Source organism: Hylobates moloch, unplaced genomic scaffold, assembly GCF_009828535.3.
Source record: "Hylobates moloch isolate HMO894 unplaced genomic scaffold, HMol_V3 SCAFFOLD_24, whole genome shotgun sequence".
Classification (NCBI taxonomy): domain Eukaryota; kingdom Metazoa; phylum Chordata; class Mammalia; order Primates; family Hylobatidae; genus Hylobates; species Hylobates moloch.
Genome location: NW_026652299.1, coordinates 27,763,282 through 27,776,270, shown reverse-complemented (window position 1 = coordinate 27,776,270; position 12,989 = coordinate 27,763,282).

Sequence of the window (12,989 nt, the reverse complement as noted above, 5' to 3'; positions counted from 1 at the left end):
TATTAATGGACCCAAATTTAAGTGAAAGATCATGCAAAATGTAGAACTGGCTATCTCCTAGGAAACTGGAAACAGGGAAGGAAAGAAGATAAAAACCACCGCCAATGTGATGTTTCAGGAAGGAAAGGGTGAGGGCAGTAATATCCTTTCTGGGTTTTCGTTTGCTTGTTTTTATAGCACATACGTTCCTATCATTCTGCTAAAATTCTTCATATATCTTATAGTTTTATCTTGGAAGGAAAGGGTCAACAGCTTATTATGGCCTTTCCTCTAGCCTCAGGGGAGCCCAGGATTTGATCTTCAGGTAAATCCTTCTTGCAACACTAACTTAGGGAATTCATAGAGGCATAATGGATCCAAGATAACTGCTATATACAGATTGAGCTCCAGGGCCTTATTACTGAGGTTGCTTAGTTCATAACCTACAACTGATGAGTAAGTGGTAGCTGATAAGATATGGCTGAACTGAGAATAGACTCTGGTCAGCAACCCCTGAGAAAGGAGTAGCAAGGCGTAAAAGCCACAAGTCCACAGAACTGATCACTGTCTGTGCCCACTAAGCTTTGTTTGTGACCATAAATGTTACAAGTATACAGTGATTTCAAGACATGCTTGGGGACTGCCAAGACCTCCATTATGTTGTTGATGTGTGTGATGTGCTAGTGCCTTTCATGTTCTTTCTTAAAGTTAAATTAGTGCTGGGTGAAGCCCATAGTGTCTCATGAGTTCAGAAGTCAGTGTGAACCCCAAACCATTGCTGTCAGTCAAGCAGACTGGGCAGTGGGATCCTAGACCAGTTCTCAAAAAGGGAACTCCACTGGTATTGCACCATTAGCTGTAGGTACTCTTGATTGCCATTACCCTCCTCCTCCTCTCTCTAATAGAATTCCTAGGGGTTGGGCACTCCAGGGGAAAGATGGATCCAGCCTCAGCTGAATCACATGCCAACCAAGGCTGTCACATTCCTCTTGCTGGTGAAGGTTGGTGGGTAGGCATTTAATCAGCTGGCTAGATAGACGAGAGGGGAGGGCCTCAAAGGTTCCCAAGAAAGTGATCCTTTCTTTTTAAGAAGAAAGACTTGGAAGAGGTGGCATCTTTTTGCATCTGGACATTGCTAGGTCTGACTGTGATCACTAGAAAGCAGTTGCCACTTATGAGCAAGAGGGAGCCATCCAGAGGGCTAAGGTGGCACACTGAGGAGGGTAGCTATTAAAAAGGGAGACTCCTTTTGATGTGATCGCTGTGCATCTCCTTGTGACAGACCTAGAGATGCGCTACTACTAAGCTTCTTCTTATATGCAATAATACACTTTCTTATCATTCCAGCAAACTTGGATCACTGTCTTCTCTTACAGCCAAGAGTGCCCAAACTCACAAGGTCAGTAAGTGGTGGAGAACTTAAGCAAACCATTATGTCCCGAGCTCCGCCACTTAATGACCCTGTGTGGTCAGTGTATTAGTCCATTTTCATGCTTCTGATAAACACATACTTGAGACTGGGTAATTTATAAAGAAAAAGAGGTTTAATGGACTCACAGTTCCAGGTGGCTGGGGAGGCCTCACAATCATGGCAGAAAGCAAAAGGCACATCTTACATGGTGGTAGACAAGAGAGAATTAGAGCCAAGAGAGAGGAGAAACCCCCTATAAAATCATCAGATCTCATGAGACTTATTCACTATCACGAAAACAGTATGGGGGAAACCGCCCACATGATTCAATTATCCCCCACTGGCTCCCTCCCACAACACATGGGAATTATCGGACCTATAATTCAAGATGAGATTTGGGTGGGGACACAGCCAAACCATATCTATCGGTGTGCCAGACAGGGACACTGACCACACAGGGTCAGGAATATTAGTTATCATAGTGGGATAATCTGGTCTGGAGATGGAATGGCATCAGGAAACCAGGGGCAGAAAGTTCCCAGTATGGAAGCAGCGACCAGAGGGGACCCGCCATCAAAGCAGATGGGAGTGCTCAGTTCCACTAAGCCAGGCGTCTCTGTTGCCACCGATTTTGCACTGACCCAGCAAGCCTACGGTCATCTGACAGCACCAGGTTTGAAAACTCCCAGGTAAATATATGCAGTTTATTTGGGGAGAAATACTGGCATAATATGAGAGCCTATTTGTGTATGAGTACTGAACAGGGGAATTCAAAATGTACGAGCTATGAAAATCCTAATCACTGGGGACTCTGGATCAACTCAAGTCACACCCAGGAGATAACTGCTAACTCTTCTATACTAAGGGCCAGCTCTGCAGAGGGAAAAGTATTTTTTCATATCCTAGAATTGAGGTCCTGATCATATAATTGACTTACATATTACATATAACAATGCAGCATTTGATCTAATTGAAAAGTAGCTACTGGAAGTGAAGGTGGTTTTCCATAAGAAAAATAGCTGGTATTATCAGGAATAACAGTGAGGTCACGGGGCATTGAGTTGAGTCAGTTGTTTCTGACACTTACATATTTGATTTTCATGCCTCTTTTATTCTAAGATGCATAATCCATGTCACCCAACATGGAGCTGGACTACCGACTACTCTTCTTTTGAAAGCTATGCTAATTTGAGACATTCTTACCGGGCACATGGCGTGGGTATGGGTTACAGAGAATGTGGATGATCTATTTCTCAGGAAATCTCTGAAAAGGAGGACAGTCACCCATCTGTCTGGGATTTTGCAGGGCAACAGACCTGTGGGGTAGGCTCGAGGATGGATGAGCCAATCTTCCAAGGTTGCCATAGTCAGCAGCTACAGACTGAGGAAAAGCAGGCAGAGTTGGAGAAAGGAATTTAAGAAGCTGTTTTGTAAATGCTCCTCTCAGGTGGGAAACTGCTCTATAACCACCACAAGTTCTGGAGGTTTTTTTTTTTTTTATTTAGTCCTTCTTCTATATCTTGGTTTTATATGCACACAAATAGACATACAGACAAGGTCAAGGAACTTCCTCAGACAGTCTTCTATCTGTCTCTGTTATGCTTTAGTCAGCCAAGATATCTTTTCAGGGCACCAATCAAATTAAATAACCTGAGTATCCATGAATTACATCTATAACTTGCACCACTTAGAACTGTCTGCAGGTCTCCTTACAATGGCTATAGAAGAGACTCTTCTCTTTAGGATGGACAAGCTGGCATCTCCACTTGACCAAGTGGTGCTATCTTCAAGGCATTTACCTTTTTTGAAAGGCCTCTTGCCTCTTTGGGACCTGGTGGAGAGTTGAGCATTCCATAACCTTAAAGAGGCAAATGAAAGTAAATCTGTGCGCAAAGGTTGCGAATCTCAAGCGATGCCCTCTCCACAGCTTAAACCACAGGATCTTGACTTGGCCTTAAAACTTTTACTGGTAGTCCACACATTCAGAACAAAGAAAAAAGGATTTAGAGCTCATTGCATACCTACAATGAACCAGGCACATTTGGTATAAGTTTTGCAGGTAAATTTCAGGAAAGAGCTCACTTTCAAGAGAAGTTCAATACCTTGCACAAGATAAGCAACATACTGAATTCTTAGGTGCCACCTAGAGCACTGTGCCTGGATTATCTCATTTAACTCTTATGTAAATCTAGGCAATATCTATCTACTCATCTTCATTTCACAGGTAAGGATTTTAAGGCTTAGAGATATATAGCTTGCCCAGATAGGTGGCAGGGTTGGATGCAAGCATAGAAGTCTGATGGCAGGGCTGCTGGCTCCCATTGGGTCCCTACACAGCCAGTAAATGGAAAAGACCCAATTCTCAGCCAAGTATGTCTGACTCCTGCAGGGACATTCCCTTCACTGCATCATAGTGCATCTCAGAAAGAAAATAATGCAATTATCTGGGAAATTGAGATATATTGAAGGTTTGCCATGCAAATTTCAGGCATTGGATCTTAAGGGATGGAATGGACATTACACAGCACATGAAGACTCTCCCATCCTCACTTTCCATTCTAGTACTTCTCTTCCTCTGCCCCTGGCAGCCCCATTTCCCCTCAGAAAGAGAGCACTACAGTTAGAAGGGACCAGAGGCTGGATGCGGTGGCTCATGCCTGTAATCCTAGCACTTTGAGAGGCCAAGGGGGACAGATCACAAGGTCAGGAGATCAAGACCATCCTGGCCAACATGGTGAAACCCCATCTCTACTAAAATACAAAAAAAAAAAAAAAATTAGCCGGATGTAGTGATGGGTGCCTGTAGTCCCAGTTACCCAGGAGGCTGAGGCAAGAGAATCGCTTGAACCCGGGAGGCAGAGGTTGCAGTGAGCTGAGATCATGCCACTGCACTCCAGCCTGGGTGGCAGAGTGAGGCTCTGTCTCAAAAAGGAAGAAGAAGAAGAGGAGGAGGAGGGGGAGGGGGGGGAGGAGGAGGAGGAGGAAGGAGGAGGAGGAGGAGGAGGAGGAAGAAGAGGAAGAGGAAGAAGAAGAAGAGTGACTCCTCTAGACTGGCACCATAGGCCAGGAGTCGAATCACTGTTGCAAGCGCTAGTCTTAGTCTAGAGGAGGACATGGCTCTTTCTCTCTGGCTGGGGATCAAAATGACCTCTACCGCTTGTTTAAATACAGAACCACCCCCCATCAGACCTCATTCCAGATCCCCCAGTCAAAATCTCCAAGGTAAGCCACAGGCATCTGTACTTTTAAAAAATTTTCCTCAGGGCTTTGAGTGATATTTTTCTATATACTTCTGCATTATTTGAATCTCTCACAATGAAAATGAAACTTTTTTTTCTAAAATAAAGTAAATGAATCACAGTGTGGTGTGTATGTGCATATGTGGCTGTCTCCCAAGCCTACGAAATCTTCTGATGTGTGACCAGATTTCAGGCCTGCTGCTGCTGTTCCATTTATTCCAGGCTGTTGCTGCCCAAAGCTGTGACCTACTGCTTCTATTAAGCCTTTTAATGAAAATCTAAGAAGTAGTATCTACCCTGACAACAGAGACCAAAGAAAGAGAAAAGATCTGTAATAAAAGTGAATTAAGGTGCAGTTTTAAATACAGGAAAGGGCACAGACTTTGAAGTCAAAAAGCCCTGGGTTTGGATCTGCACCTGCCATTGTTGCTGGCTCAGCATTTTTGGACAAATAGCTTAATTGCCCTGAGCCTTGCTTTTCTAGCTAAACTCTAGCTAAATTTCTGTCTTGCAGGACGATGGCAAGGATTCAACACAATAATGCATATAGCATGCCTAATGTATACTCAATGCTAACAAAATGGTAGCTATTATGTCATTAGTCTCATCGAAATTATTATCATTATTATCAAAAATTTCAAAAGTAATTTTTATTAGCATTAATAACCCTTCATTTCCAAAGAATGAGTGGGAAAGAAATAAGACATTTCAGAAGACTTTAAATGACTAGGAGGGAACAACTTACAAAGTATTCAAGTACAGCAAGCACTGCAGGCCACTGCAGAGACTTCTCCACACTTCTGGAGAGCTATTTGATCCACCTTTTTTTATCATGTGAGTTCACAAGGCAAGAGCCCGCATTCCTTCTACAGCTGGTCTAAGGCCAAGCACAAGGGTGGCACTCAATAACACAATCTTATCCCCTCTCTCTTTTGAGAACTGCCTCAAGAGAAGAAAATCAACCACTCTCCAGGTAATTTTTATGGAAGAAAGGCAGCATCAAAAATTGGAAGGTGCTTGTTTAACTTTCCAAAGAAAGAGGCATCATGATCTTTTCACGTTCTGTGGCATGTGTAGCATCAGATCGTATCAATGGAGAGTGCAACGGCATCAGAAGGAGGAAAGGGGAATCCAGCAGAAGGGTCCATCTCCTGCAAGTGGATTATCAGTGGGGACTGGCCTGCTAAAGTCATCTTGTCATACCGTGACAAAAGGAGGCCATCCAAGGAGCTCCTGCTAGAGACAGATTCAGAGGAAATCACTCTGATGGATGACAGTGGGCTGTGGAAGCACCTGCGGAAAGTCAGTGCTAAATAGCAGGAGGAGGAGATAATAAAGAGGGCATCACAAGACAAGTTGCTGAATGAAAAAATATCCTTTAAAAAAAAAGCAGAGTTTCTATAAAAATGACATCAAGCCGATGGTGACAAAATGGAAAGCGGCAGTCAATTTAGTCTGCCGTGGACCAGTCCTAACAGCTAAAAGGCCCCTGACCTTTGCCTGCAGCTCAACTTCCAAGACAGGATGGAACCCTTGGCACCCCGCTGCACTGCCAAATTTTGCTGAAGGGCACTGAGACTCAGCAAAGTTCAGCACCTTGCTCAGAATCCCCCAGTAGGTAGGCGAGAACCCAGTTCTCCCTCCTGTCCTCTTTTCTATTTGTTCAAACCAGCTCACACCCCAAAAGGAGGTCCATCTGAACTCAAAACCTTTCAACTTTCAATGCAGGTCACCGAGAACAGGTGATCTTTTTTGCTTAAGGGTCTAAGGAAATAATGTTTAGCTGGTAGATAACAGCCCCCAGGGAAACAGGTCGACCATCAAGGATGAGCGCTGGGAGTGGTGAGAAGGATCTCATCTATAAAGACAGGCAATTGGGTGGGGCCCTCTGCCATGGCATTTTTAATGACCTCTCATGCCATCTCTTATTGATCTGGTGCCCAGGTCCAAGGTGGCCTTAACTGGGGAAAGGCGGTGAGAGTTGAAAGGGCATTTCACAAAAACACAGGACACAACTTGAGAGAAAAGAGAAACCAAAGGCCCAGCATTTCCATATCTTTCAAAGAAAAGTATTTTTCTCCTGAACCCTTTAATTGTCTTTCCAGGTGGGTGGAACCTCAACACCTTGAACCATGTGTGATGTGCAGCTCGTTCGTCTATGGCCTTGGGGAATCATTCTTTCCACTCACTTCCCCACTTGTTTCTCAGAAGAAAGGGGAAAGGGGGAAACTTCTTGCTCTCTTTTAATTTTTAATGGTTTTACTAACAGGATAATTTTTGAAATATCCTCTGGTGTTTTGAATATCCTGGCTTTTTGGTGTGGTTTTTTTTTTTTTTTTTTCAATTTTTTGTGTTTTTTGTTATTTCGGCCCCAGGAAAAGAAAAGGTGAATGCCACCTCAGGAAGAAGGTTATGACACAGGGAAAGCCCTGTGAGGCAGGAAGGAGAAGAGGAACACAGTCCTCTTGGTTCCAGGAGGGAACCTGAGAGAAGCAACAGAGAGGGAAAGAGAAGAACTCTCCCCTCTCTCTCTTCTACTCTCTTCCTTTCTCTTCTTCACTTATGAGACCAAATCTGAAGCAGAATCACAGACAAATTTCGGGAGAATGCTATAAAAATGAAGCTTGGTGTGCGCTTTCCCAGGTACAGATGGAAAACTTTCAAATGCCCTTAGACAATGACCCCATACAACATGGCACCTAGGTTGGACACGGCCACAGGTTGGAAATGTCAGAGGAACAAAGCAAGTCAGAATAGGGAAAAGGTCACCCTCCATATTCCCCAGAGCCAAGGCTAATGTGCAAAAGATCCTCAGTATCCTGTGGGCCTGGAAAAGGTCATCAAGGGTAGCTGGGACACAGACCAGGACTCACAGGCTGAAGAGAGAGCCCACGGAGACACACGTACCCCACCCAGGAGCTGTAGTTTGGGCCGCACTGGGATAAGGGAGAAGAGATGGTCCCCACTTCAGGAGCTCACAGTTATGGCCAACCCCATGGCCCATGAGGGCCATTATTCTGCCTCCTGACAGTCAGAAAGGAGACTCTGCCAGCACCAGAGACAAGATCTGGGAGGGCACCAGCAACAGAAGCCAGCACAAAACCCACAGGAGCTCCGCCGGCTGTGGATCCAGCACAGGTGAAACAAGCCCCCAAGAAAAAGCAGATATGGCCATTTCCCAACCCAGTGGGCGGCAGCACCAGAATTCCAGTCTTGGACCACACCAGCCATGCTGCACTGGAGAGCTATGAAGGACCGCATGACAACAAGCACATCTGAGGCTTTGTTCAGAGTTGACACTTCATAAGTAACAACTGACATGAGCAAAGCCTACCAGAAGCTTTGCCCTCAATCGTGTGCAAGGCTGCTTGTGTCAGAAGGTCCCCCTCACCCACCCTCTGGTTCTCCTTTATTCACAGTTCTGTGTGGCCCTTCACTACAAAGGATGCTGGAGTAATCAGCCTCTTCCTCAGAAAAGAGTTCATGATAACACACAAGCACAAGCCTAGAAGACAGCAACTCCATGGCCATAATCGGATCCTGCTTTATATTGGGTTGTGTTTTTTATTACTTGAAAACTATGAGATTAAGTTAATTAACCACTCGCTATCCTCTATCAGGACAGCAGGACATGCAGAGAGGTTTAAGAATTTATTTTTTTAAATCTAAATGGACTTGGTATAACTGAGTCCTAAATATTCTCAAACAGTGTGCTCTGGTTGAGAAAGCTAAGTTTCTAAGCTTAGGTTCTCGGTTGTCTCTGAGTCCCCAGATACATTTATTAGGCACAGAAATGACAGGCAGGACAGCATATTCCACAGCACCATTCTCCACTCAGCCTTAGACTCTTCGTTCTGCCTCCTAAGCCCCTCCAAGCTCCCAGGCGAAGACAGTGCATGAAAGGGCAAAGCCGTCTGTTGGCAATGCTCCTCCTCCTGTCAATCCCCAGACACATGGCTTGTGGGTCACAGGAGCACGGCTGTCCAGAGAACCTTTTGTGGGTCCATACGGATGGTCTTCTCAGTGCTGTGAGACGGAGGTTTTGTGCTGTTTTGTAGAACTGGCAGAATTCATTCAAAAGGGTGCTCATAAGTTACCTCACTCTTTTCTATCTCTAGCTAGAACAGCCTGACCCTGGGAGAGCAAAATAAGCACGTCCTCTACATTAGCTTAAAAACATCCTTATCAATAACTTTTCGGGTAAGTGGTAAAAACGAGTCTGAACAAATCATTGGCTTAGCCATTGTGTTAGGCAATTTCATAAAAATAACTTTAATGTCAGTTCTTGCACAAGTTGGGAGAAGAGCATAGAAGCACTATCTTGATGTTCAGCCCAGAGAAGGGGAGGCAGCAGTAGCCCAGGGCCTCCCAGGTCCACTGTGGTGCTGTTCAGCGCTGTCCTGTGGAGCATCTGCAATGGCCCTGCTGGGGTTCATGCAGCACCTGTGGAGCCCAGAGATTCCTGCGTCAAGATCTTCTTTGTAAACATAATAGATGGCTTTGCAAACATGACTCTGAAGTGCGGTGTTTATAGATCATTCTTTTAAAAATCTTCAAGGATGTGTCAACAACTATTTGAACAGAGAAATTTTAGGAAGTCAACTTTATTTGTTCACAGGATAACTTCACACCAGTGGTTTCCACCTGCATCTGTATAGCCAGGGGCCCTTCTCCATTCAGGGAAAAGCTTTAGAGAAACGTTAAAGAAAGAAATATTGCAAAACCTCCTGCACCGTTTTCACGAGGAGATCATTTTAGGAAAGCTCTCTTTGTGGTTGCATTCCAGTGAAATACACAATACAGAGTCTTAAGAAGGGAGCTCGATACAGAGCAGTGACTGCTTTGCCCCCAGATTCAGGCACTGAGTGGCTGTGAGTGTGCAGGGATAAATGTGAGCATCTCCAGCTCAGCGGTGGCAAGGACAGCTACTTCTCTGTGTCCTAAGCACTTAGCAACATGTTTGACTTATAGTGGGTACTAGGAAAAAACTAAATGAATGAGTGAATGGATATGCAATCTAAACTCTGGTTTCCTTGTCTATAAAAAGGAACAACAATTATAAAATTCCAGGTCTTGCCAACCTCAGGCCATGAGCATCAGAAAGTAGGGTAAGCATACACACTCATTATTGTGTCTTTCAAGCAGCCTCTTCAGATGCATGCTTTCGTATCCCCATCCACTCCTGAACTCGGTGTTCTGCGGTATGAGTCACTCATGGAGAGTTGGTCTTTGCAAAAGGACTTGACATTCTTGGAGAGCAGGAACTGGCCATGTTTATCTCTGTGTCCTCATGCCTGGTACCGATGACCAGAGCTGTTTTGAAAGGGTCCTGGGGGGCACTCCCCCAAGAATGTCTCTCTGAGCCCAAATCCTGGTGGCCACATGCTGTTGGGGCCTTCAGAAGCCAGAGCATCAGTGGAAACTGACTTGTGCCTGAACACCAGTGGTGAAAAATGAAGTTAAACATCTTCATTAGGAAATGCCAGGCACATGAAGGAGGAAATGCAGAGCAGTGAAGAGTGGGCACAAGGAGCATGTATAATGAGGCCCAGAGCTACAGGGTGCCAGCCGCAGGGCTGGGAAAGATTCAGCTGACTGCTGTGCAGTACAGAGGGTGGAGAGCCTGGGGCTGTTGGCATCCCAACTTCCCATCGTTAACTCCTGTTCCCTTTGACTGCTAAGTAGATCTCTGCTCCCTGGCTGTTAGTGGAGGAGTTTGTCAAGATAAGAAATGCACTTGGAAACATTTTACATCTTCCACACAATTGGCTTGTTCACAATGTAAGTTTACCACAAGCAAAGGCATTCAAGCTCTCCCCAGACACTGCAAGCCCGCAGTTCGTACTTAGATCTTGAAAATACCTACCAAGCTCTCTGCATTACTTTGATTTCCACAGAAGGAAGATAGGGGCAGGGTACCCACAGACCTTCATCAAAGCAAGAGATATTTAAATATATTGCTCATCTTCAGCAGGAAATGGTATTTCCATGTTATCTTTCTCCAAGAAAAAAAGAAACCTTTTCACTTTAAAGGCATCCATGATCTGCCCGGCCAACTTAAAGCATTTCCTACATCAAGATTGGCAAACACGTGGCACTTATAGCACCAGCGCTCCCTTCTGCATCCATGATAGGCATTGCTTACCAACTACTGCACATGGAGATGCAATAATTCAGCTTCAGAATCCTTCTCAACACTGTGCTTCACGCAGTCACTGTAATCAAATGATATTAGTCATGGAGCCCCTGCTATGCTAGATACTTCATGAGCTAGCCCTCTGACCTAATCTCCTGACACTCTCAGTATGCATTTGCTACTTTTTCCTGCCCCTTCTTCTGATAACTGGCACTAATTTACTTTGAGGGACCACCCACCCTCCACACGTCCAGTTCAAGTGTCTCAGGTGTAATCATTCTACTCCTGGCTCTGGGGTGGATACATGAACAAGGCCCAAACAGTCAGAACATGGAATCCCCCTGGCTTGAGACATTAGACCAGGGATACTCATGTGGTCTAACCTGGTCCAAAAGACTCAATCTTGGAACTCAAACCAGAACAACTGAGAAAAAATACACTTACTTTACATCTAGACCGGGTTGTAAAGTAAGCCTTGAGCCCAGAAAAGAGAACTTCCCTGAGGGTCACAAAGAGAGTGAGACAGAACATTTGCGTCCCATTGAGTCATGGCATCATTTGATTCTATGTCTTCTGATGTTTTTGAAACCAGGTCTACCTGTGCCCTGTTTCAAATATATGAGGCAATAAAGCTCATTTTTAAAAAGCAGCTAAAGTCAACTTGATTGAGTTTCTGTCACTTGTAACTGAAACAGCCCCAGTGGTGCCCTCACTCACTTCAACTTGATGATTTCCTTGGCTGGTAATGGACTCCAACAGCAGTGAGATCATACAAAGCCACCAGGACCTACCCTAATGAAGTGAGTTGAGGCGCATTTGTTAGAGGCCAAGGACACACACATACGCCCCACATCCAGAAAGCTAGTCCCCACCCCCCACAGGTTGCCCTCAGAGGAAGTAGTCATAGAAGGGCTGTTACAAAGAAAAGACATCTCTGCAGGTGGAAGCCTTTCATCACAGGCACCTCAGAGCCATCCAGTGGTACAATTCCTGAGCACAACCATGTCTTATGGGTCAGCAAGCCTGGCACCGTTGCTGGGATTCACCAACTCCACTTCCACAGACATAAACTGGAAAAGCAAGCCCAGGACATGACCACTGCCCACGATATAGATCCGTACCACTTGCCTTGGCCTGCTGCTGGAATCACAGTAGATTCTCCTCCGGTAGTTCCTAGGTGAGCTCTTCCTTGCACCTCTCATTTTCTGCCCCATTTCAACCTTCAGTGCCATCTTCCTGCCCCACTGTGACTCCCCAATATCCATAATCTGACTCTTGACAACTCTGCAACTGTAGGGTGTGGCCCAGCTGTGGGATCCCCTTTTTTGGTGAAAAGCTCCCACTTTTAGTTTCTTAAAGAGGATCCTGAGACAGGTCCAATTTGTTCTGGAGTCTTTGGTTTCTATACACGAAAGCAGATCAAAAGTTCCTTGCAGATATAGCTGAGTTTGCTTATGAGGGCTGGATCAGAATCCCTGTTCCCTATTATTATAGAAGCCGTAAGAATACCAACGTTCTCTCCAGTGGCACAAAATTGAGAGTTAAAATGTTAATCAGGAGTCGCCAGAGATGCATGATTCAGGATTCAGACATTCTGCACACCAATGCCAAGAAACTACACACATTTCAAGTGTTAAATCCCTATTCTTTTCCAGGGAGCTCACATTTCAGTGATCATACCGAATGGGGACATTTGGGCTTGTTTCTCAGCATGGACCAAGAGAAACAAAAGAGTGCAATTTAGCTCCCACTGTTAATAACAGATGCCGCCTTCCGGATGCTTTGTCAAAACCTCTTAAGGAACACATGTGTCTCACTCACTTCTTGGCTATATCACTCTTCTGGCTTCAGCAGGAACACATTTCATGCCCAGGAGAAAATGCATCAGTGAGAGAAAGACTTCAGTGTTTCTATAAACAAAAACAACTCCAGCAAATCCCATAGAGAATTGTTTCCCTTCACATGAAAGCCCAACTTTTAACAGCTTTCAAGTAATCCTTGAAAATATATTCATTTTTAGAAACTAGTTTCCACCAGGATATAAGACATTTAGAAGAAACCAACTATATCACTTTTCTGTCCTTGGAAACTACTCTTGCAAGCAAGAACAATTGTGAAAACTATTTCTAGTGGTGATAAGACTTTTGCCCAATACAAGCTATTTTCTTTATCGCATTTCTAAACTCCCAGATAGTTTACAGAAATCATCCCCTTTCCCTCTATT